The sequence below is a fragment of the Corvus moneduloides genome, chromosome 6 (assembly GCF_009650955.1).
Source record: "Corvus moneduloides isolate bCorMon1 chromosome 6, bCorMon1.pri, whole genome shotgun sequence".
NCBI lineage: Eukaryota > Metazoa > Chordata > Aves > Passeriformes > Corvidae > Corvus > Corvus moneduloides.
Genome location: NC_045481.1, coordinates 52,160,652 through 52,185,231, shown reverse-complemented (window position 1 = coordinate 52,185,231; position 24,580 = coordinate 52,160,652). Strand labels below are relative to the sequence as shown.

Genomic DNA, 24,580 nt, shown 5'->3' with positions numbered 1-24,580 from the left:
TGCCACAATGCATTTAGTGCAAATGGAATAAGCTTTTGAAAATTTGTTTGTGTGGGAATAACAAACTTATTTTAAGATTTTGTTTTTATCTCAGGCTAGCTAGAAAAGTCTGGATAGCTGAGAACCTTGCTAAGCTTGAATAATTGAATTTGTCCATCAGCCCTTTTTGTGAGCAGGAAATCGTGCATTTCTGTGATACAGTATTTCTGTTTGAAGAGGAATGATTGCTTGCAAAGGTGCCTTTCCTGTTCATACATCTGATTGTATAAGGAGGGATGTTTTGAACTCTGTCTGAACCAGATGGGTATCTTGCCCTGGAATTAATCACCAGGAAAACCAGTGACCCAGTTTCCCAAACCTGCTCTGATACCGGGTTAGCTGCTACTTCGTCAGATTTTCCATGGGTCAAAACCAAGGTGCTGAATCCCTTTGGAAAAGGTGTTCTGATATATCTCCTTCCGCCAAAATTTAATGCCAGCCCCTGGCTACCATGTGATGCTTCTCCTAATCATGCTCCGGGGTCTGTCGAGCCAGACAGGGTGACCAGGAAATGGAGACAGTGTGGGGTGCATGGCACTGTCAGGGAAGAGAGAGCAAGGGCTGAACATGAGAAAGGATGAGCCAGGAGCTGAGGGTGACCCCAGCACAGGTAGGACAATGCTCTCACTGACCTCAGCAAAGTCCCACAGTGCCCAAGTGGGACCAGGTTGGTGACGGTGACAGATTTCCCCAGTAGCCCAGCGATCACTGTGCAGATGCAGAGAGAAGAGTCGGGACCAAGTTAAATCCATGCAGCGAGTCAGGCCCAGCAAGGACAGGGCTGGAGGTGGACAAACCTGCAGCATGGCTGAGCCTGAGCTTACCCCAGGCTTCTGGTCTCTTGGGCAGTGGCTTTGGGGGTGCAAGTCCCAGGTCTGGCTGGACAGAGCATTTAAGGGGTGTTGGTGCACTTGGGGCCCTGGCAGCTGCTCTGATGTGGGCCAAGCACTGACATAATTAATGGCACATGTTATTTACTATGTAAGAATTTCTTCTGGGCTCTGTGAGACAGCTCAGTGACTAAAGTGCTACTGGGTGTGAGTAAGGAACAGTAGGGCTTCCTTTCTGGAGGCCAAATGGTGAGTTATGAGTGTACCCCGGGCCAAAGCATGGAAGAGTCCAATATTTCACTTCCTGAGGAGCAGACTGAGAAAGTGGTTGAGTCTTGATGAGCGCCTCCCTGTTGATGTTCCCTGCAGTCCCAGGGTAAAGCTGAGGTGGGCAGTTGTCTGCTAAAGACAGGGACATTTCTGTGTTAGTGAAGGGTTTGAGTGAATATAAGTTTTGGAAAAGGGAAGGGAAAAATTGTTTTCTCCAAATTTCTAGCCCAAGACTCTTCATGGCCAGTTTGTGTCTAATTTTCCTCTGTGTTGGTGAGAAAAAAATGCACACAGTGAGTGCAGTGAATAAGGTCTGCCTTGAGGGCTTGTGCAAAAAGCTGGCTGAGCAGGTCACTCTCCCGGCCTTGCAGCAGTAGGGTGGTGACTCAACACTTGCCTGAAAATACTCAGTGCAATTCTGAAAATAGTCAGTACAGTCCTTGTAAATGAAGGAATGTGGGTCTCATGCAGAGCTTGAAGAGGTCTGTGGAAAAGCCCACGTCGACTTCAGTGGTCTTGAGAATGAAGCTGTGCAAGATTTGCAAAGAGCTGGCGCCAGATGCGCCTCCCACCCACAGCTCAGGCAATGAACATGTGTGCACAAGGTCGGGGCCATTATAAGAGAGTTCAAAGGGAGCTCTTCATCCAAGGAGAAATGTTCATAGGCTGATCTGTCCCTCAACAATGCACTTCCACACAGCAGCCATCCACAGCACGGGTGGGAGAAGGGAAGGGAACACCGCCCTGTCCCCCAGGGCTGAGCTGTACACACATGTTCTCTGGGAGATGAAGTTACTGCATGTGGGGTTCACAAAATAAACATGCAGGAAAGTCCTGCAGCTTGCTTGCTTGCAGTTTGATCTGTAAGAAAGGTCTGTGGTAGCATGTGCTTTTGCAGTCAGCACAGATATTTTTGGGGAGTGTGGCTGAAGTGTAGGCAGCACGTAATGATTCATGTGGAAACAGTAATTGCGGGAGTCGCTATGGAGGGGGTTACAAGTAAAACTAGTGAATGAGAAGAATATGTTCTTAACCGTCATGACCTCTTGAGAGAAGCCTGATGTGCAGATGGATATGCTGATAATGTGCAGATGAATATGGTGTTATTTGCTCCAGGAAAATACCAGAAAGTTTTCATAGTGTGAAACCTCCTGCCCTGGGTTGGTGGATCTCATCTAAGTTGTTCTTTTTTTCCATCTCCAGATGTGCCATTTTTTGGGTATGAATCCCTCTGGTAGGGCAGGGAAGAGCTGACCTTCATTAGGTAGAATGTGATAGGTTTTGTTACATCCTGAATCCCTGTAGGGACACTACAGCTGTGTCACAACCCCAATGTGGTGGCTGTATCCTGCAAGAAGTAGTTGTCAGCTTTCACATAGAGAGACAAAGCTATAAGCGAAACACTGGATGGTTATCAAATAGCTCTCATTTGTGTCATTAAAGGTAGCATTGCTCACATTGGGTTAGGGTGTGCTGGTCTGGTCTTCTAGTATTCAAATTCCAGTCTGGTTGATTTCTCTCCTCTTCATCTTTACACATCCTGTAAGGCTGCCATGTTGTGGTCCAGGTGCTGTTCTGTTTTGCTGGCAAGTGAGGCAGATCTTGTTTGCTCTGTATACAATTACAGTGACTAAGGAATTTTAAAGTAAGATCTAGAAGTGCTGTCACAATGTGCTCTTACCCAATGTTATTGTGTGGGAGACAGTGGGTGGTAAATGCAAAAGAAAAAAATCCAAAGCTTTTCTTCCTTGCTCTTGTCAACTCTGCCAACTTTAATGGAGGATTTTTTGGTTTGTATTTGGGTTTTTTCTACCTTTTTTTAAGGCCTGAAGCTAAGTGACTATCAGAAATCTTGACCCTCTCTGGCTTTTATAGCTACACAGGAAAGCTTAAAACATGAGTCCCAGAGGCTTGAGATCTGTAAACCTAATAGGAGGTGTTTCACCTTTATTTATTCCTAGAATTTTGTGATTTGTTTAGGTCATCTCAGAGTGTCTCAGGGATTTATTTCAAGGCATAAAGTGCTTAAAACCAGTAGCATGAATTTTTTCTTATTTTTACTGTCCACTTGCTTTGTGGTGTTAGAGGGAGAGCAGGAGGTGGGTCTGTGATTTAATGCCTCTCCCAGTGAGCTGAGAGCTGTGACAGGAGAAAATTGTGTCTACCTGGAGTGGTCAGAGATTGTGTTCACTGAAGGGAAAGAAACTGGTGCTTTGCTCGGGGCTGGGGTGAAGAGGGAACTTCCATTATCCTTCACACAGCTGAGTATTGGTTAGGGATGCACAAAGCCACACTTTTTTGTAACTTATTATTTACAGCACAGTTACTTCCCTACTGATGTCACTGCAAGTATATTTAATTGCTGTAACCTCTAAGCATGGCCAAAGGTCAATCAGAAGAGCATCTGGTACTCCAGAATTCTAGCTCTGTGTAAATAAACAAATATTTTGGTAAATCCCTGAGAATGGAAGCTGGGGTCCGTGGCATGACAAGCAAACCCAGCAAAAATAGATTTGTTGTTGTTGTTTTGCATTTGATTTTATTAGCAGACCAAATTTTCCAAGCAGGAGGATTGCACACACTGTATGCAATTTCCCTAAAAAGTACTTTCTCTAGAAAGCTGGGGGAAGGGGAAGAGAAGGAAAGGAATAACTTTTCAGTGATATTCTCCTACTACTTTTGTCTTTAATTTAAAAAGAGATGCTAACTCATAAGCTAGAAGCTTTCTCATGCATCAGGATAGCACAGCTTTATGGCCAAGCTCTCCACTTTGCTCCCATTTCAGGAACTGCACCGAAGGTGAGCAGGCTGTTTGCAACGCAGGCACTCTCCTCCTGTAACACCTGCTTTTCAGAGCAGAGCTTTGCAGGACATCAGATGTGATTGTGCACTGGGAGTTTTTATCTTCCTGCCAGCCACACAGATGAGGCTAATTTGCTTCCAAAGTTTTTAATAGTTAACAAAGCATTTTGAGGTTTCATTTTCAGACCGTTGGAGGTTTGATTGGTCCTTGGCACCTTTCACTACCTATCCAGTTTTATTTGGTAGAAAACAAACATGTTGAAAACATTGAACTATTAAAAAAAATAAACTGATCCAATCCTCCGCCCACCCCCTGCCTCCAAAACTCTTCCAGCATTTGAAGTTCCACGGAAACTTGCCTGTTGATTCTGACAGCATGGCATGTGGGAGGAAGGTCTAAGCATCAGTGATAACCAAATTGAGTGGGGAGTAGCTAGTAACTCTGCTGCATGTTTTTTGGGTGTCCTGTTATTTGACTCCATTGTTACAGCTTTAAAACAGGGTCCTGTATGTGTTTAAATAGCTGTCTGCTCTTGGTCGGCTTGGGAGCCTAGTGGCTGGTGTGGTGTTTGCATTTTTGTGGACACATTAAGGACAGGAGCAATCACTCGCCTCCAGGTGTCTGTGGATAGAGTTTCTTATCAGTTATTTCAGCTCCTGACTAGCAGGTGCAAACAGGTACTTGTTCATCTAAAACTCTGGCGAAATGGACTATGCCTTCAAAACTACATACCCTGCTTAATGAAGCAGCCTCTGCTAGGTAGGTGCTGTGCCTTTGTAGAGGACTAGAGAAATTTACCTTGTATTACCTTAAATTTACAAGGTTAAACCTATATTGCCTAATATGTGTTTGCTTTGTTTTAAATAAGTTTTACAGGGCATAATTTTTTTCCTTGATGATCACAGTGTGCAGGTAGTAGTCACAGTATTATAAGGCATCAGAGGAGCATTAGTCATCTGCAAATGGTAGCAATCTGGTTATTATAAACTGCATCTTTATGATAACCCATGTATTAGGTAAACAAGTGTTATAATCCTGCACTTGAGGCATTGAGATTTTCATGTGACTTTGGGTAGGTCAGTGGTACCATGTTAGAATGAAACTTAGGGTTTAGAAGGTCTTAATCTGTCCATGCTTGTTGCTGGCTGACTCCTGGCTCTGAGCTTGCCTCCAGGGGACCTTTTGAATTGAGGATTGCAGAATCCTTTTCTTCTGACATCTACCAGTTTTTATTTTGGGGAAAAGAGGCAGAAAATCAGGACAGTTAAAAATAAGTTAGATATAGCATTGTCAGGAACCAGAAAGGCTTTACTTTGCCAGAGGAGAGTCATACTTCACATGTGAATGATCTTCTTTTGACCTAAACTTAAACCATGAGTTCGGGGAACAGCCATTTATAGGAGTGGTTAGGTCTGTAATTCACTGTGTGAATAACAGCATGGTCTGAAAGCGAAAACAAAGATCCTTACTTCTCGTCAATGAACAACATAAAGACTATCAAATTCGCTTGGGTTTTCTTGTTGTTACTTGAGTTTTTTTGGCTTGGGTTTTCTTTTTTTTTTTTTTTTTCATAGAGTGGAATTGGTGGGGTTTCAGAAATACTTTCAAACAGTGCAAACCATTTCCTATTGTGGCTGGCAGCTGTTCTCTGTGTTTCAGATGAGGGGCACAGCAACTCTCCTGAAGAAACAATTGCTTGCAAAGAACAGATGAGTCTGAGGTTATGGTTAAGGGAGAATGCACCCCCATGAATTACTGCATTATTATATGTCAAGAATACTTTTGTAGTCTGTCACTGAAGCAACCGTCGAGTGGGATTCTGCATCCCACACTTGAAAATGGTCCCAGCTCAGCCAAATACTCGAGCATGTGCTTGAAAGCTGAGCATTGATTTCAGCAGCTTGCCTAAGGGCTCACCCAGGTTCCACGCTGGCCTGGAAGGCTGATGGAATTCTCACAACAGCTCTCATGTGGTGTTTCCTGTGGTGAGAGTGGACAGTAATATTTGTGTGCTTCCTGTGCTTGTGAAATACAACGATCACTCCTTCTCCTTTTGCAAAGCTTATTACCTGGCTGGATCTCTGGGGAGGTGGGTGGGTGACACCCACGGGTGTGGTGGTGTTGATCTAGGGTGAGTTGTGCTGTGAGTTTCTCCAAGTTCACCTGTTATGAGATTCGGTGTTGCTATGTACATGACACAGGGAGCAAAGTTGACACGGAGCAGGCAACTGATGTTAATTGGTGTAGCTGCCCCCCTTTAAGGAAGGAGAGTCAAATCAAAAGATACAAAGGTGATCGCTCAGGATTGACTAATGCTCTTGATTTTCCGTGCCACCAACCTGACTCCTTTAGCATGTGACTAGCAGGGCTGATATGCCTTAGTCATGATGTCTCACCCTGAATGGGCTGAGATGTGGTATTACTGTGCTGGGTATGGATATTCCCATAATGATGTTCCCCCCCCGCCCCCCCCCCATATTGTTTTATAGTTTCCTTTTTTTTAAGAGGGAAAGCAGTAAATCAGTCTCAGCGTATTAGTGATGAATTGACAGACATATCAAAGTTAGTTACTGCATCAGGTAGGAAGCTGGTGATGGTTGGGTCTGTGCAGTTGTAGGGTAGGAGATGGGCTGTAACCTACCGAGCATATGCTGGCTCGGTTTTTGTACAGATTGCTGGGAGATCGACTTTATGCTTGTTTATTCCTTCTGTATCGATTCAGTTCTAAAGCGAAGATAGTTCAATGCAGAGATAATAAAGAGAAAACAAGTCTGACAGATGTTTTGTCATTTTTGGCAAAAGTAAATAACGAGTGTGCAGAGCTGTACAGCCCTGCCTTTGTGTTTGGAAAGTGCACATGATTTACTGCAGGAATCAGTTTGGCATAGCACAGCTGTGCCGATTCAGCAGGACCTACCATTATCTTGTCATGTTTTTTAGCAAATTGACTTTTACAAGGCAGCAATTCAAAAACATGAAAGAGAAATGTGCTGAGCAACCCATCCCTTCTTGTCCCCCATCCAGTGTCTGCTGGCAAATCTGCCACAGTTGCGCCCATGGGCATGATGATGCTCGGCTCCCTCACTCGCTCGCAGCCTTTGGGCGTTCCGCGTGCGTGAGCTGGTGTGGGTCTTGATTTCATTATTGTGTTCTCAAGCTCCCAAGCTGCTGACTTTTCAGCTAAGTGCAACAGTTCACACATGGCTTTCTGTCGTGCTTCGCTTTACAGACTTAATAGGATTTTAGTGGTACAGCAGGAGTAACAAAAGCACCGTTAGCAACATTTTGTAAATCTCGCTGCTTTTCAGCTCTGCTCACCCACAGCTTGCGGTCTCCCACGGACAGAGGGAAAATGGCCAGAAAGCAGCGAGGTTCCTGGGCTTGTCCTGACTAGCACTGCCTTTCACTGCCTCTGAAGGCAGAGTATGGAGCCAGAGGCACTGCTGGTCTGACCCTGGAGGGCATTTTTGGTGTTTTTAAAGTACATCTCTAGTCCAGTCTTAGCACTGAAGTAGCTGTAGATACACTATTTCTGCATTCGCATATGTTTGGCAAATGTGCATGGATTGTGTTTATTTTTAAGGGGTTAATTTAAAATGTATAAAACTTTCCTACCTTCTGGGAATTCGGGATGTTCAGCCCCATCTATGCCTCAGCAAATGGCTTCTATTTAATACCATCTTTGTACGTTACCATCGAGAGATGGCTATCTCAGAGAGCTAATCTGTGGGTGTGCCCAAGGGTGAAAAAAGACCAAAAGAAGTAAGACTGAGGGGAGTGGAGATGGGAGAAGGAACATTCTTCATTAATGCAGGTTTTTACAATGGATAATGTATGGAAAGGGTAGGGGCGGAGATGCTCCAAGAGCACTCTGAGATAACAAAACAGCTTGTTTAGCTAAGCAGGATGGAAATGACAGCCCTACCCGTCCTTCTGTCTTGCTCTCCTGTGAACTAGCCAGCACTCAAGCCGCACTGTTCGTGTTTGGGGCAGGACTGTGCACATCTCCTTCTCCTCTTCCCTTAGGTTTTGAGATGCCACTGCAGGGCAAGAGGTGTTTTCCCTCCAGCTCCTAAGCGTAGCAGCTTCTGTCTGGAAGCTGACGACACTGCCATCTCCTCATGTTTTGACAGGTCCTCTGGCACCAGCGTGTGCCTGTGTGTCACCACATTCCATGAACCTGCTCCACAAACCCTGTCTCAAGCCACAGTGCTCGTTTACTTGAAGCCATGACTATTTCCTCAATAGAACGTTCCTCTGTAGAAAGTACTTGTTTCCTTTCCTTTCCTCTGCAGAAAGTTTTTGTTACTCAAAAGACCCATTTTGAAGATAAGCCAGGCACACCAGAGATGCCAGTGAGGGAGATCCATCCTGAAGTAGCAGGTTTTGGATCATGCTGCAGCCCATCACTTGTGTAGGTTTTGCTTCCTCTCTCAAGTAATGTCTTGAAATCTTTTGAATGACTCACTCAAAAGGAAAAACTCTACTCTGTACTAATGGTTAATGGGTCTTTCTAGCAGATGTAAAATCCAGTGAAACATATACAGTTTCTTTAGTGTTAAGAGGAACAGATGATTTAATAAGCAGCTATAAATCTCTTGGGAATGTACAGACATAGTCAAACAGCAAACTTTTGCCAGATTTTTCACTGACTAGACTTATAGCCTATGAGTCATAGCGGTCTGCTCCACTCTCCACCTCAATTGCCTGTTGTTGTTTTGGCTTTTAGAGGTGCTCTGTGCTGCATATGGATTTTTTATCACCTTCTCCTGTTAATGGGCTTGCTCTTTCATCCAGGAGACAGACTTCAAGGAGTTGACTCTTATTCTCCGTGTGCATGACAGTGCATGACGTTTCTTTTCCATTCCTAGCTCACTGTGCCATTTTAAAATTGTATAAGGAAAGTGTTTCTGAGGAGTGTATTAATGCAGCCTCCTAAATGGGCCTACTAGTGGGGGTCCAGTTAAATTGAAAGAGATATAGCCAGTCTCCTCTTACTACAGTAATGTTTTCCTTCCAGCAGTCAGTGGTTAATGAATTTATTGTAACAGTATTTCTAATAGTTCCAGTTATTATCAGCCCTTTAGAGATAGGGGAACAGGTAGAAAGCAGAAAGTTGTTCCAGTTACCTCTGTCTCATGCTGAGTTGCAGGGGATGGTTGTATTTTCTGAGGTACTGAGCTGCCATTACAAAAGGATGTAAAATGACACCGTGTTTAACAAACATCTTCTATATTGTGTTGGCCTGCTGGCTTTCTATGAGTGTCTGAGATATCTGGGAATGGGGGCTGCAAGCTCTGTTTCATTTTACAGCTGGTTCACAAGCCATGTGAATTATACTTGGGAGCCACTCTAGAGGAGGTGAGGAATTAGAATTACTAAGATTTGCTCCAGGTCACGCCCAGGTAAACCAGAGATAAAACTAGTGATAAGACACAAGACTTTGTGTGGAATATTTAACCACTGTGGAGGTTTTTGCAAGACAGGTGCAGTGCAGCTTATTTTGAATGCAGCTGGATGGAGGGGATTTTAAAACTGACTCACAGCACGGATTTTTTTTTTCTTTTAAATCTCACAGTGTAACTACAAAAATCTAAGAAAAATTGTGCAAAATTCTGACTTCGTCAGAATAAACAGGCAGTAAAAATCAGGTTCTAATTCTTTCAGTGGCTCAGGACTGCATTTGTATTTGTTACTCTCTGGGACCGTGTAATTGGTGAGGGAAAATTCTTATTTCAGTGGTAAGGATGATGAGAAAACCCTGTTCATATTTGGCCTTTTCCAGGCTGAAAGGAATATCAAAAATGCATAGATGTGAAGCAGGTTAAGAAACTGGAAACAGCCTTAGAGGCTGTTTAATGTACAGAATTGTATACTGTGACCAAAAATAGATATTGTTTGAAGTTCATGGTGGGATTACAATTTACTGCATTATTCCAACACCTTCAGAAAGCCAAACAGGCCTTGTGTTACTGGGCGAAGAAAGCCATCCAAGGTCATATGCCTGCATGGGGTCAAAATCAAGAGCAGCATTTGACTCTTCTGACTCCTTGTTAGGCCCCTCCACGCAGTGCAGGAGGAAGCACAGAGGTTTTCAACACCATGCATATGTGCAAAATAGCCCTTTCAGCGCTCTTTCTGGCAAACTGAGAGCTTTGCTTTATGCTTTCAGTAAGCACAGAGCTCTCATGTTTGCTGATGAGACTTTCACACGTCAGGAAATCAGAAAACTGGAGACGTAATCAGCGTGTCTCTTCTTGAATGGGGAATTTTCCCCAGAGCAAGTTGTGATGCGTGCTCCTAATGATTTGCATCTTACGGTTCAGACTTTCCATGAGCTGCTTCCAGCACTGTAGGCACTAACTTGTGTTTGCAGTGAGCACACACACACCCAGCTGCAAGGGTAACAGCCATAGCTTACATGTTTAAATCTTGGCATAGCTCTGTGGAACTGATTAGGAATGTCCCGTTCCTTTGGAAGCCTGGCCCAGCTGTGGGGTTTAGGTGGAGATGTCGGTGTAGCGTTCAGTGCTTCCCCAGGTTAGGGGTTAGCTAGAAATGGAGGCTAAGAGAGGTTTCGCTTGCTCTTCTTCACCGGCAACCAGGTCTTCTGCAAACTTTCTGGTGTGTGGTCTGTGCACACTAAATGGCTGATGCTGAGCCTGTGTTGTGGGATTTCACTGCTTCCATAGTATGAACAGCAAGCAGCAGCAGTTGCAGGGAGTGAGTTTTGTCCATCCCCTTAAAACAATGTACATAGCAATGGGGAACATCATGTGACTACATGGACCTTATCCAGAGTTTTAAAGGGAAAATATCTATAACAGTGTCCTGGCCTATGTAAACTGTATAGTTTTCCCAGACTTGGAAGAAAAGCACTGGTACTTTCCCAAGTTCCACCCTTTTTGGTTTGATGTGGAAAAAAAAAAGGTTGATTCTTGCTTTCCTTTTGTCTCTAAAATGGGAAGTAATTTAATGAAAATAAGAAATTATGCTTTTTCATGTCAAAAGGCAAAATCTTATCTCTGAGCCGTCTGTTTTGACAAGAATGAAGCAGAATATGTACTTTTTTTTTTCCTTAAGTAATAACCTTTACTGTTAATGGTGAAGAAAAGATAGGTAGATGTGTGGTTCTCCAGCAGCCTAAATGTGGACATTGGGACAGTCTATCCTTGATGTGGGGCTATTTGCAGACACATCCCCCAGCTCTGTTTGGAAGAATGCACAGAACTGAAGAAGGAAGGATGACCTTGATTTTAAAGCATTCATCTGGAGCTTGAGTGCTGGGAGCTGAATTTCTAGCCCCGGGACTGGCCTTCTCTGTGGTCTGCAGTGTGTTGCTCAGGGAATGTGTATGCCACACAATGGATGTCAGCACAAAGGGCCCTGGAGCTGACTCCAGGAGGTCTGCACCGCCCTACAGTGCAGTTGGGCGCTGTGTGGAGCCACGGCCCCTTCCCAGGAAATACAGCTGCACTAGTTCAAGCACTGCTTTGTGCTGTTGGAGCTGTGCTGCTTCCAGTTCTGGAGTTAGGATGGCTGTGGCTCATTTAGACATCTCTGTACCACACTCCATTGGTAAACCCAGAAAGCACTGAGATACTGAGAAACAAACACAGAGTTCATAAAATGTTTTTGAACTGTCTGCATGGTCTGGTTTTGGATTTCTTTTGTTCTGCACAAACTCATCCTAGTCACTCCAATGTCACTGGCTTTCATTCCCTCTGTGGCACTGGAAACCAGCTAGAAAAAAAAGCTTCATTTTGGCTGTTTCCCATGCCCAAATTGTTTTCTGGAACATTCCAATTTTGACTAACTCCAACTACCTCCCAGGTTCTAACTCTGGCCTTGGGGGAAGCAGCAGAGCCTGGTGCTCAGAACACTGTTGGTCACACACAGTTTCCAGAGGGCCACTGTGCAGACTTGCACACAAAGCCATTGAACTCCTTTTTTCCAAGCAGCCACACTGGAGTGACATTTACATGGCTTTGCAAAGCACCCTGAGGGCCTTGAATGAAAGGAGTTCTGCATATTCAAAGCAATATTATGTTTATCTGTTCTATCCAAAGTAGAGGAGAAAATGCTTTATTGTCTGTGGCTTAAAATCTGCCTGCTATGATGTTTATGACAGCGCAAAAGACAAACTCTCTATCCCTGAGAAAGCACCACTGGCTTTGATTTCAATGGGGTGAAGGTGATGGGGAGTAGTGCTGGGCCAGTGCTTGCACTATCCATCCTCCCCAGAGATGAGAAGTGGGGCTCACAGGCATTCCCCCAGCATGTTAGCAGCAGTTCACAGGGTCTCCAGGCCAGCTTGGAAGTTCAAGTCACAACTGAAAATAAAGGAAGCCAACTGTGTTAGCACACAGAGAAGTCATTGCCTTTTGTCCAAAGGAACATCGGGCTGACACTTTCTTCTTGGAGTCTCTTGGCTCCTAGCATTTCGAAGATAAGATCTATCCAGTCAGAGGGGGTTGCATAAACTTCCTGTGAACTTTCATAGTTGATGATCAAAAGGAATCACAAAACATGTTGTCATTATTTATCTATTTATTTATCTATTTAGAAGTTCAAAGAGTGTACAGTTCTATCGGTTGTGATTTTTTTTTTTCTCATGTAAACAAGGTGATATCATAATGGATGCACAGCCTTAGGGGCCCACATTTTCCATTTTGAGTTTAAATTAAGAACTCTTTTCCTCTGGAAAGCATCTTTTCAGGGGGAAAAATGTGAAAAATGCAACCACCACCCATATTCAGCTTCAGAAGTCGTCCCTGCAATATTATGTCCTTGTGTCCCTTGCTTTGCTAAAAGATTCTCTTCCCTGTTAACTTCATATAGCCGGTATATCAATAGAGATGGTTCCCAACAGCATCTTTTTCTTTGTCCCACTTCCTGGATACAAGTACAGGAAGGGCTACCTTGACAACAATTTGAAAAGTTCCCCTTCAGCTGGGGATTTGGCTTATACGATCTGTATTCCCATAATTTATGTGCCCCTCTGTTCCCAGTAAGTCAAAGCTTTGCAGCACTTGCTCAGATTCACACAAGATCTAGTCCTCCCAGAGTTATATTCTTGTGTGTTCTGGTTCCGTACAATTCCAGGTGTGAGGGGATCTGTTTTTTGAACTGTCTTCTAGTCCCATGTGTATCATCTTGTGTCACAGGATGCATGCTGTGAACAGGAGCAACAGAAACTTGTCCTTTCACTTTTACTTGAAAGAAAGAGTAGTGAAGTGAGACAAATGGAGACCTTGCATTCATGTAGGGTCAAATCAGAAATCCTGTGGAATTTCAAGCAACTCATCGACATCTCTCCTGATATGGCTGGTTCCCAGAGAAAACCTGCTTGTCTTATTTGCCCTTCTTCTTGGGACATAAATCCACCCTTGATGGGGATATACAGACAGGATATTTTTATCCTCTCCTTGGGGTCTTCTCCATCAGTTTTGGACCTACAGCTTCCTGTCTCTTCCTTTTGGGCATGCCTGGAATATGGCAGAGCCATGCAAGGACGGGTGTTGACTGGAAGGAAGATGGGTTGCAGACAGGGCTCGCTCTGGAGAGTTAAGGAGCAAAGGACTTACTTACATGAGATTCCCACCTTTGGTTATCCCTCTGGCTTGGCTTGTGCCTTGGCCTGGTGCCATCTGACACAGTTTGCAGTGCTGGGATGGTGAGGGCTGACTGAATTGGCTGCCTGGGCCCAGAGCCAGTTTGTATGGCTTGTTTGGCTTTGCACTGCTTTTCTAGCAGGGGAGCTGTAATATGTGTCTCCTGTCATGAATCAGACCATAGGTATGGATAATTCTCAAACCAGGCATTCGCATGAGTTAATTCCATGCTGTTCATGTTTAAAGTTGTTTTATTAAGGAATTATTCAGCTTATTGCTCAGCAAATTTTCAGCATCATTAGCAGGTTTAGAATAGGGGTTGTGTCCCAGTATGACCAAACAGTGTCTTAAAGCTTTAATTGCCAAATAAAAACTCTTTCGACCTCTCTTTTCTAAAACATACAACATTACTAAACCATCACTTTGGTAAAATATTGTAGCACATGTTTGGTGTATTTTTAAGTTCTTTTGAAGTCAGTGTTTAAATGCTTTGCTGAATCAGGGCCTAAAATAATAATATCCACAAAGTTAAGCCACTTTATTTTTGAATGAGTGTTTGCAGAGGAATTGAATGCATGTCAGCTTCTTGTCACGGCCCTCAGGTACAGATCACCTCTTAGTTTCAGTGAATTAGAAACCTTTCCAAATTGCTGTCTTGCACACAGTTGCAGCGTCAGGGTCAGACCCAAGAATGGCAGGCTCTCATTTGCAGAATGACATCAAACTGAAATGGGATATAGGGCCATAAAGGGATTGGCAGCATCTCAAAGAGAGCGCAGCTATGATTAGTCATTTCCTATATACGTACTGTATAAATACTGGGGATATACACACGCATTTCTTTTTTCTGGGTTAATGAAACCAGTACTATGCTGCAAACGTGATCCTTGCTAGACCATTGAGGAGGTAATGGAAACTTAATTCTCCTGTTAGAAGAGAGTTGTGCATACACTTTAAGTAATGGATCTGAAATGGGGGAAGAAAATAAGTCCATAGCTGACTGATCTTTGTCTTTTGCCTGTGCAGTCCCCTCGCAGTTGGGGAGCTCCTGTGTTGGGTCAACTCCTTTGCTATTGTTTGCAAGGCTACAGTGTACTGTTGTGCTACTTACTTTGATACCACAATCCTAGCAAAACATGCACTGAGGCAAAACTGAAATTAACATGCCACTTAAGGCAGTGGAAGGTTTAATCGCTTTAGTAGAATGATGCTTTTGGGATCAGAGGTGTTATCTTGTGCCACTTACTTTGTTGTTGTGTTCTTACACCATCATGTTGGAGTGTAACAATAAGGGCCAGTGCTGTGCACTGTTAGTTTAAAGAAGTCAGTGGTGCTGTGGGACTGCTTCAGAGTGTGTGGTGGCTGCTGCCCTGCCTGTCATCACTTTGTCCCACCTGGTAGTCCACAGAATTCCCTATGCAAAAGTATTGAGTGCTGGGTCTCTATAAAAAGAGCAAAGAACACAGTTTTTGTAGTGCATGTGTGCTTTACATTAAGAGCTGGCTTGGGCTTTTTCCCTTATTTCCATACCTCTGCAAGTCACTGCCTGGTGATGAGGAAGTGCTGCTCCCAAGCTCCCTGACTCTCCCAGTGAGGTCAGCAGGAGCTGCAGGCACTTGCAGCAGTATTGGGTTAAAAACATACTGGGACAGATTAATTAAGTTTCACTTTTTGTTGTTGGGTCTTAAATTACGGAATTTCAAACAAATATATATTTGTTGAGGTCACTGAGAAGATGGTCAGTAAATGTGTAGAGGTGACACGAGGAAGAGCAATAAGGTGGCCATCTTCAGTGGGAAAGGAGCAAAAGCCCTTGTGAAGCACAGAAAGTTATTTGAGGAGGGGAAAAATCCTAAGTAACTTTGCAAGAGTGTTTTTTATCTAAAAAACACAAAGGAAAATGTTACTGAAGTTGGAGCAGTGATTAATTTGAATTTATACCTACCAGAGGTTTGTGCTGCTGTTGTGGCTGGCTTAGTCTGTAGCTCACCTCTGATGCTGTGCTTTCCCCTACTGACAGTGATAAAATTTCACGAGGAGCAAGTCTGATTTTTGTTTCCTCTCCTGTTGCTGATGATGGCTGCTTGGAAAGCATTCAGTAAAGAATCTCAGACCAGGCAGCTTGCAGAGTGGGCAGCTCATGGTTCCCTTGCAGGTCTCCAGGCAGAGACTGCAGGTGTGCCTGGTGAGGGCTCCTGCTGGGCACTCACCCTGCTCAGTGCATGCCCCCTCCTGCGCCTCACGTGGCTGCTGCATCATGGGGCCAGGAGCGTAGGAAGGAGTGTGTTCAACCAGTCAGAAATGGGAAGTGTATCGGAAATAAGAAACTAAACATCAGCTGCATGTGAGTAATGGATTTTCTGTCTCCTGCAGGGGGTAAGGGTACACACTCTGATGCCTTTTGATGGCAGGGTAGCCATGATGCTGTAATTAATGCAAAACCAGCTATTCATCATGTCCTCTGCTTATGATTTCAGACTCTGTCCTGATTCTAAATTGTGTTCTGAGGTATTGATGTGCTCAGATGAAAGCCCAGTGAGAAAAAAGTAAAATGTGGGAATAGCTCTTGTTTCACTGGGATCAGTCTGAGCTACATATGTCACCTTTTGGCAAGAAGCTGATTCGGGATGTATTCATGAGGCTTAGAATAGAAATGTGCTTGTCTGAGGGCTTCTGTGGTAGTTACCTGCCCAAGACCAAAGCTTGGGTCATAGTTTTACTCCTGTGCCTTGTTCCTACATATTTGTGTATGTGTGATATATTTTAATGACTTTGTTTGCTTTGCTTGGAATTTTAAACTGTAACAGAGTGCATATGTAATGCACCGAGCATTTTCAATGATTTCTAAATGCCAGCTTGCCTGCTCCCCCAGAACCTTGCCATATATGCAGATGTGGTCACAGAATGAAGTGCCACAGAGCCATGAATGCTGGAGTGGGATGTGATGCAGATGGTTGGTACATACTCCTGTGTTACCAGTAATGGGGTCTATAGAAGATCAGAGCATGATCAGCCATTTCACTTGTCCATTGATCAAATCCTAGGATGTTTTTTTATCACTTCTGTGTCTTTGAACACTCTCTCTGCAGTGATGTAGTGTAAAACATTACTTTCTTGGGAGGAATTAGCAGTTTCCCTCTTTCCCCAGTCACACTGCTGAAATTGTGCCCACTTGCCACATGTGATGAATTTACCTTAGTCATACACCAAAGGAAACTTTCAGGACAAAACCAAGTTTAAATTTTTTAGTATTTGTCTCTCATGGCTCTGGCTGGGCATCACTGATGCGTTCTTAGGGGAACTTAGTGTGAAATTGCAAACTTAGCATGTGGCACTTTCATATCTAGGAACTATTTGATATGATGTCATTTCAGCATCTTCTGGACCCTTGATAGCTTAAGCAGCTGTCTTGTTATATTTATCTGCCTGTGAGTAGTCTGCATGCAGTTTTTGGTAACAGTGCAAAATACGCCTCATGTATATGCCTTCGTGTGATGTTCTTGTTAGAGAGAGAGGTGGTTTAAGTGTGCAATCTGCTGGGAGCTCTGTCACTCACAAAATTTAGTTTTCTGAAGTACAGAAAACTGGTGTAGTTTATATCTAATAATGGATATATGGGGAGACAGGTGTTCCCATGAAACATCTTGGCTATCTCACACAACCAGAAGGGTAATATGCTGAAACTCTTTAATCTCCTCATCTATAAACCTAGTTATGTTGATTATATAATGTATGTTTTCTTGTGTTCAGCTCCCCAAATAACATATAAAGGATTTCATAGGCTAATGTTGAGTTTTAAATGCAGGGGTGGAATAACATAGCTGCCCAATGAAGTGGTTAATAGATACAGGAGAAATTGATTTCCTATTTAGCTTGGCATAGGCAGCTTTGCAATTTTCTGCCCACTAGAGGGACTGCTGCTTATACTGCTCATTGCAGAGCACACTCATGAAGTCCCTTCAGTATCTCTTATGATGTTTTAAAACTTTGAATGACTGACTGATTAAATGCTCTAAAGATTGTCTCCAAGATATTTCTCAAAGTGTAAAAACTTTGGGCAGAGTACTCTTCCTCTGAGTCCAAATACTTTTTAAACTGAATTTTCTTAATAAATGTTCTTTCTTTTTTATAAAGTATTTTCTGTTCTCTTGATTTATCAGTCCAGACTTTCCTATATGACGTTGGTGGGGATTAATTTAGATTTTTTTGTCAAGGAAAAAATGTTGTATGTCTTTATTTATGTTTGGAGTAAGTTTTGTTTTGCAACCATGGTGCCAGTGAATATGGTAAACTAATCAGTTCTTGTATTTGCAAATGTCAGTGAAATGAGTTTCTCCTTTAACTGGGAGATAGCAAGTTTTGGGTAAGAGGCACTTAAACTTACAGTCAGTATGAGAAAACTTCCAGATGTATCTGTGTGTTCTTGTTTAGCTGGGGGATTTTTTTTCTGTTTGTTTGAGTTCCTGACCTGCCCAATTTTCTTCTTAATTACAGAAACATGAAAGAATACAGGAAGTCCTGCATGACCTTATGAATACCTGTGCTAATTAAGTCACTGGCTTGGTACTGGGAGAACAGCAAGGTAAGCACTCAGGCCATGCCAACAGCGTTTCTTGTAATCTGCATGATTGTATTTCAACAAAGCTTTAGTGCTTTCAGATATCAAATTCATAGCAAGGCAGGCAAAGACAAATAGCCTGCAGGGCTGAATGCGATAGATTTACTTTTAATTCAAAGCTTTGGTGAGCAAACATCTCTGTTTTCCCTTCTGGGAGAAAAAAAATACAGGTTTTGTGGTCGTTTTCCCTTTTTTAGAAGGCAATATCTCTAATTTCGGCAATCAATTCCTGACCAAAGCTCAGCTTCCTGGGCTGACTCTGGGGAGGGGCTGGAGGAAGGGTGGAATGTTTCAAAACTTAGCTGATGAAAAGGCATGCTGTTTTGTGGATGCCTCCCAGAATTGTTTAAATCTCTGTGTGTGTGTGCGCGCGCGCTTATGAAGAGGGGGGGAGAGAGATCTCCATGACAACTGGCCTGGCCAGTCTGTGTTCTCTGCAATCATTTTAGCTGGAATCAGTGCTGCGAGAGGTCATATGAAGGAGTTATGGGAAGCACAGCAGGTATTAGACACTAAACGACTGGTTTTCTGATTGCCTCAGATAATAACACAGAGTTTTGTCTGGGAAATACAAATCTGAGAATGGAGTGGAAAGGGAAATGCTCCAAATTTCAGGTAACAAAAATTGCCTTTTTAATGTTATGTCCTCCCATTGTAAAGTTTGATTTTTTTTTTTTTTTTTCTTACTGGTGGTGGTGTTTACTCCCAGCTGAGAGCGTCGGAGCGAGCTTGGATTCCCTAACTCTGGGGAATGATGTCATGCGGCAACAGTTGGATTCTATTAGCCAGGGAAAGAGGAAACATCCTGCATTTTTTGTTTTGGGGAGGGGGGGCGGGAAGGGAGTTACTTTGGCTCTTTGTTGAATCTTGTGCAAAGGCTACAAGAAGTGTTTAAAAGAAAGTTTGTAACAAATTAACTCCTAGAAAATACCATTTAGGACCTTGGCAGCACCAAACCTTAAACCCACTGCAATGATTACTCCTATATGCAAGAAAATTAATTTGGAAATATTACAGAAATCAGAAGACTTTTCTTTCATCTTGAATGCTCCTATATTCATCTTTAATGAGAAAATTAATTAAGGTATAATTAAGCAGAGGATTTGGAGCCTCCCTGCACTTGGGATCCTTTAGTAATTGTTTGGAGAATGTGCTGCTATAGAGTTTCTTCTGGGTTGGGCTCTGTCTCAAGCGGCTGCTCATGAATAGATGATGCTGGCAGCATTGTTCTTAATAGGGTTTTCAGTCCTAGACTGTGTACTTCATAGCTGTAAATCAGCCTTTTTGGGGAAAGACGCTGAGGAGAGAAAGCAGAAAAGTCATAAATTCAGCAATTTGAAAGGGACTTTTCCTCCCGGCTTTCCTTTTGCTAAATGCTATATTAAACACTCAATGCAAGGGTATAATGTATAGCATTTTAAGCAGAAAAATACCTAATGATGAGTGTACAACTGCTATATCCTAATGAAAAGACTTAAAAATTTGATATAATCCTACTTTGCCAAACATCACAAAAACACATTGTATCAGCAACCATGATGAATATATTAGGTCACCATTGTGCTGTTTAAATTCCCCTTTGGAGATGCTTGTTTCTACTTTTATGCTGCTTTGTTCTCTTCTATGTATTTCAGTCATGATCCAAAGTTTGCTGGAGTCCACGGGAGTTTTCCCGTCAACTTCAAAGGGCTTGGGATCAGCCTCTGCCTGAGAACTTCCCAGCCTCTGTGTCAGTCTTTTGACTGCAGGACCAGGCCACAGGCTCTCCCTTTTCTTTCTTGAACTTTCCAAACAGAAGGTCTTTTGTGTTGTTCCAAACAATGCCAGGCACTGCTGACTGGCTTCAGCGTGGCTGCTAATAACACACGCTGGAGATAATGGTGGTGCTGATCTCCACTTTCTCCTCATACCTTCCTAGAGGGGAAAGTGCAATGAACGGAAATCGGATCCCTCTATCCCACCTCCTCACCTCACAAATGGCTCTTGTTTACAAGTGTGTATGTGTGTGTGTCTGTCTGCGCAAATTGTTCCTTGATTAAAGGGCTGTGCTTCAGAGGGGAGTTCCAGGAAGACTTTAGGGAAAAAACGCTGTCGTAGCTGTGACCTACCCTAGAGCACTCACAGCAGGCTGTGCCGGAGCAGAACTGACAGCTGTCATCTGCAAACTGAGGACTCATCAGGACTGCCTAACACTTTGTGTCCACCTCTTGCCTACCAGCTTGATTCCATAAATAAAATACTACTGTTAGCAAATATTGATAACCCGGTTTGGAAAAAAAAAAATTTCATCTCTTTGATGGTTGGGGCCAGTTTAATAAGAAATCCTTGTGCTGTTTTTGACCAGAAATGAAATATCTGTGGAGCTGGTGTGCTGATTTGAGCCATCTGCCTCCTTAAGAAAGACCACTTTGATGGTTTCCCAAGTTTAAGGCTCATTTGCAGGAAAATGCTATTAGTCCTTGAAATTTCTAAGACAGAAAAATCTAATGATTTTCAACATCAGAGCCACTGCTTTTAAGCAGTCACATTTTACAGATGATCATCTTGTGAATCCTGAGAGATCTGCAAGGTGTTGCAAGCTGGTCATACCAAAGGCAACAGTGGGTTTTTGGTGTATATGTGTTTGCTGTGATGCAGCAGGAAGCCTGGTGAATTCTCTCCCAGAGTTTCTGGCTGAGTGGCATTTCCCTTAATGGTCTGTGCTGTAGCATTTGCAAGTTACTTTGAAAAGTGATACAAGGCATCATTCCCTTGGTCCTTTAAGATAATTTCCATATGTTCTAGCATTCTGAACGTTTTCAAATGAAGTTTTCATATGTTATGCTATGGATAACTTACAAGTAGGAAATAATAACAAAAAAAAAAATATATATTTTTAACTACAATAATAACAAGCTTGACACATTGTTTTTTCATCCGTTGAGGGAGTAAGCAATTCAGGAGGGCTGCTGGGATAGCTCATAAGGCAGGTGGAGTTCTTGCAGGAGTCTTGCAGGTGTAACAGCTCTGTGTTTAACACACCACCTCTGGACAGGTCCTTAGCTCAGCATTTAGAGTTTGCTGTAGTCATCACTTTTTAAGTGCATTAATTTCTGTATTTCAAAGCCAGTTGCTTTGTGTTGTCCTGATATAAATATCCTCACAGGTTGTGGGTGTCCACCATGTTTCTGCCAGTGGCTGTATGTCCATACTCTGTCTGTGGATAGTCAGTGGCTCTGAGTTTTCCAGAGACATTGGCATGGTTCTTTGATGGGATTAATTGCTTTCTGTCTCATTGTACTTAGAAGGAAAGTGGAGTGACACAGTAGAAATATTTTTTTGTTCTCTCTTCTTGACTGTCTACTGAGTAGTTTTTATATTCTGAGGTATAGTGTCTTCAATTGCTTGTATTATCTTGCGTAAGATCCTGTCTTGTGTAACTCCTTGTACATCCTCTACCTCTAGGTTGACAGCAGAAGTGATGTCTGTTGAAATGAATTCCAGGTTAATTGCTACCTTGATGTATTTGTCTTTATTAACTAAAAATACTTTGCTTTGTAAATGAGCTGAGGCTCTCTGGAAGCCTAGGGCTGACTTTGTACCATTCAATACTTGATTCTGATCTTACTCCTTTCTCTAAATAACTGCAGAGTCTTTTCTATTTTTCTTCTTAGAGAAAGTCTGTGAGACATTGGAAAAACCCTGTAGTTTTCTCTGTTTCTGCTATTTCCTTTGAAGGCTGATCTTCAGAGCACCTGGTGTTGTGGACAGATGTACCATTAAATTCTTGAACACGAGATCAGTATTCTTCATCTGTAACCTTATGCCCACTACAGGTAGAATTAACTGATTGAAAACAACAGCGCTGCATGATTAGTAGAGCTGCTCATAAGATGCTCAAATACTTCCTGATTTTCTGTATGTTAATTTCAATTCCAGCAGTATGAACAAGGAGTTCTCCATTGTCTCCTCTCATGTTTGGCTTTCTGGTCATGAGTGTCTTCCCAAGGTGTAAAATGTGACACACAAAAAGATCTGTTCTGTGCAGCTCACATTGGATATGAGTATGGCTACCTTTAATTACAGCAAGAACCTCGACATGATGGCACTGTCATTCTGCTCTGCAGTGAAGGCTCTCATTAGTGCTAATCTGTGATCTCTCTTCTGGCTGTGCATCTTTGACCCAGTTACTTTGCTGAACTTAGCGCAGTTGCTAGTGTGACACAAAGCAGACTCTTGGCACAGCCCTGATCACAGAGCAGGGCAAGATCTGGCAACTTTCACACAAATCCATTATAATTAAGGCTTCCGGTCTGGGATTTAAACTGCTTCTTTCTCTTAAAAGCCTGAGAGGCTTTTAAAAGTATTTTTTCAGGCTGAAAATGAACCCACTGCTGGTAGAGGCAAAGTCCCCAGGTGATACTAGTTTTAGGCAGACCTGGAAAAGGCAGGTGCTGCTCTTGTTCCTTCATCAGGCTTTGCAAACATGCTTCCAACCTGAGTGTTTTTTGAACGGTCTCCCAGATGTTCTTTAGTTTCATGTGACAACAACAGGGTCCCCTAATCAGTTACAGGAGTGTTGCACAGTTGGCTTTCCTCCAGTGCCAGCTCTTATTCTGAGTTCAAGCCTCATGTAACATTAATCTTCTCTGCCCATTTGGAGCCAAGCTGCTGTAGTCAAGGGGCTGTTCAAAGGAGTCCTATTTCCCCATCCTTTCAGAGGCAGTGCTTCCTCCTAGAACCTTTTTTCCCCATCCTGTTGCAGTCTGATGACAAGAAGATGAATTGGAGGCTAAAACTTCTGCCAGTGGCAAGAGCACAGTCTGGCATACCCTGTACAGCTGGCATCCAAAGGATACAAGCCATCAAATTATCTGTGCTCCTGGGCCAGCTGAGCCTGTTGGTTTATGACCAGAAACATCCCTCCTGTCTTTAAAGCTTTCTTGAAAGTTAAAAGGCGTCACTAAACGTTTACCACATTTATGGGTATGCTGAGGACAGTTGGGCAATTTTGACAGTACAAAACCTGTTCCCTGCAATGCTGTTTCATGCCTTCTTGGTAGAGAGCAAAAAGCAATTTGAGGGCTGCAAAAGTATGGAAACATTTGCAGCTGCACAGCTCGCATTCCCATGTTTCAGTCTCTCACAGGCTCATGCAGACCTTCTATTATTAGTTTTAAAAGAATAGCTGACAGCTGATTAATTTGAATGGCGTATTCCAGAGAGAGCTGTTTTATGACTGTCAAGAGTGGCAAGCCAAGAAAATATTGACTGAAGTTACAAGGAGAGATTTCTGATGTAGAGCACAATCCTGTTTATCCGAAAGATTTGTAGGGGGACAAAACCATCTTCATACCACCCTGCTGTCAACATGTTCAAGCCCGTGCTGGGGGAGGTGAGAAGCTGAACAGCTCAGCCTGTTTTGCGTTCATTCCCTCTCAGTTTTCTGGGAGAGTACCCGGGGGTTTCCTGGCATGCTGTCAAAGGGCAGGGGCCGTATTGCAACTCAGTCTTTAAAAACCCACCTAAAAAATAATTTCAAGTGACTCATTCTGGTGTTGGTTTTTGGAGAAGAGTCAAGTTGGTTTCAGAGGGAAGAGTGAAAATAAAACTACTTTTGGACAATGGATATGCTCTGTGTAATCAGCTGATGCTCTGGATTACAGCTGCTCTGCTGTGCATCAGACTGGGTTTCACTGTTGCACTGATCCTGCTGCACTCAGGCTCAGGGCAGCAGATTGGCATTTGGAAGGGTATGAAGATCTAAGAGCACACATTGGTTTTTCAGTACTCTTTTTATCAGTAGCAGCACATGACAGTAGGTTGCAAGTTGAGCAGTATTACCGCAGGACTTGTGTAGGGGCCTGTGTGGTCACCCCTTTCATTTCCTGTGGAAAGCACTGCCCTTGTGTGCCACTTGTAAGCAAGACTCTGCTCACAGCCTGGGCACCTGAGGCGCAGTTACAGTACTCTTGCCCTGATCTGAGGCTTCAGCAAAGGAGAGCCAGTTCTGTCCCTGCAGCTGCGTAAGATGGTCCATTTAGGCTGTCTGCCTCCTACAGCAACAAGCCTCTGCCTCCTACAGAATCAAGCTGTAATGTCACTTGCTTTCATGGGACTGTTCCCCCTGCCCTCCCTATGGAAGGCTCTAGTGTGGCAGGAGTCACAAAAGGTCAGAGTGGAGAGAGGCATGGGGCAAGAAGGCAGAATTCTCCCCTAGTCATGAGAGTTGTTTTATGTAAAGGTTGGGTGAAGGCAGAGGTTGAACCAAGAACATTTAGAAACACTGACTTTGTGCCCACATGTTTGGAGCTCTTCGTGTGGTGCGGGGACTGCTGTCCAAGCTGGTTATGCAGAGAACCCCATCAGCAGGTTATGCTGTGTTTTGCCCCAATCTCAGTGTAGAATGTGCTGTCAGATTTGATGT

The 24,580-nt window shown here is 43.3% G+C and overlaps 1 protein-coding gene across 6 annotated transcripts in view; it reads left to right on the top strand.

The window, feature by feature from the left end:
- The window catches only part of DENND2B (DENN domain containing 2B), a 154,678-nt gene that overhangs the window by 18,416 nt on the left and 111,682 nt on the right, over positions 1–24,580 (top strand). For 4 of the 6 annotated variants that reach the window (XM_032113419.1, XM_032113413.1, XM_032113416.1 and 1 more), the window contains exon 2: positions 18,051–18,138. The gene's annotated coding sequence lies outside the window, so the exon portion shown is untranslated. Of the gene's footprint in view, positions 1–18,050; positions 18,139–18,613; positions 18,790–24,580 lie in introns of those variants that run through there. The other 2 variants (XM_032113415.1, XM_032113418.1) reach the window with 2 other exon arrangements.